The following is a 1,891-nucleotide window of genomic DNA, read 5'->3' as shown; positions in this document are numbered from 1 at the left end:
ATTGCTAGCCTTGAGTAACTATTGAGACAATTGAGCCCCACCAAGGTTTTTTATACTTAGGAATTACTTGTCGATTCCTAAGCTATTGTATTTTTTTTTTCAGAGTTAATCCTTCTCATCGTCTCTTCAATGCTTTGACGACTTAATCTTCAGGAACTTCAAATGCTTGGTCAATATCAAACTCTCCCCAGTGCCCCGCGACCAGGCTGCTTTGCCCAAACGGTTTGGGAGTCTAGGTTTACGTAAGTGCTCATCACTATCTCTTCTCTGTTTTCTATCTTCCATCCATACCTGCTTCCCTTTGGTAGGAAACCCTGTCCCACCGTGGAGAGAGCTGAGTTTGTCAATTCCTGACAACTGAAGATAGACGGAAGCAGAGAATATGAGACAATCTTCGCTCAGGTGCTACTTTCAACTCTCTCTTTGATCAATCTAATCAATTTTCAAGGTGTCGCCTACTTTTTGAAAGTGCGAAATTCTCATTGGTCTGGATTCATGCCTTACTCATGGCCAAAATGGGGGGGTTTGTCAGTCTGGGTGAGAGCCGCATCACCATTACTCTGAGAGTGAGAGCCGATGTCTGTGGGAGACTGAGAGGTCGCTGGCTTTCATGGTTTGTCCTGCCGAGTTAAACTTAATCATTAAGCGAGCCCTAGCTCGGGTTGATATACCCCTCCGTTCTGGAGCCGGTGGGATTATCCAGAAATGATGGGAAGAGATCACATGGTCTTACCTTCTATCCCCGGGCAAGAAGTAGTACCTCATCTGGAGTGTCACAGTTTGTGACTCCTTTGCTCCCTCCCACATCCTGGATGCCGCGGTAAATAGAAGGGTCACTACTTCTGTTGCCGAATGAAACAAAGTTCTTAAGTATCGGGACTTGGCAGTAAACCACTTCTTCCAACCAGTGGCGTTTGAGACATTTGGAGGAGTTGGGCCGCTAACAGCGAAGTTTTTGTCATCGTTGGCGGCTCGCCTGACCATGGTGTCCGGTGACAACTGTGAGGGTGCTTGCTGATCCATCGCCTGTGGCAATGCAACAAGTGTACTGGCTTGCTTCGGTTGAACCTTGTGGTGAGCATCCAACTGAGGTGCTTGGTGTTGAATTGATGTTTTTTTCTTTAGTTTTCTTCCTTTACTCATGTTTGTTTTTTGTTCGGTTTGGATTGGTATTTTAATCTGGTTTTGTATTATATATATATTATATACAATACATTGGTGTTATATATGCTAAATTCCTAAATATTGCATACATAGATGCAGGCATGGACGTGTAGTTAATAAGCTCGTTTTGCAATCCAGTGATTGAGGGTTTGATCCTACTGCTCAGCACTCTGTGCAAAAATCTGTTTTTGCCTGTGAGTGAAATTTGATAGACGGAAACTGCGCGGAAGTCCATCGTATGTGTATATGTATGTGTGTGCCAATGAAAGAAATGAAGATCGACAAGACAACCGATAAATCGGTGCATCGAAAAAATACCTTGTATTATTCCTTCCGAGTTGTACTAATGCTTTTTTGTTAATGTCGCTGTTGTAACTACAGTGATCAAGCGATTGACCCGTAGAAATCAATAAGCAACGATGCTATAGTTAATAATATGTAATATAAAATAAATTGTGATTTTATTTTATGTGTGAAGGCGCATCGCCTTGTAGTTAGAGTATTGGTCACGATTGCAAGATTGTAATTTCGGTTCCCGGACGAACAGTGCGTTAGGTTATTGAACAAAACCACTTATTTCACTTTACTACAGTCCATTCAGTTGTAAATGAGTTCCAGCAATATCTGAAAAGTAGTAGTCTTCAGAGATATAACAGTTGTAGCTCTTAAGGCTACAAATAGAAAAACTTCACTGTATATATGTATATGTATATATATATATATATAT

This window comes from Octopus bimaculoides, chromosome 10, assembly GCF_001194135.2.
Source record: "Octopus bimaculoides isolate UCB-OBI-ISO-001 chromosome 10, ASM119413v2, whole genome shotgun sequence".
NCBI classification, from domain to species: domain Eukaryota; kingdom Metazoa; phylum Mollusca; class Cephalopoda; order Octopoda; family Octopodidae; genus Octopus; species Octopus bimaculoides.
Note: the sequence above shows the minus strand (reverse complement) of the source record.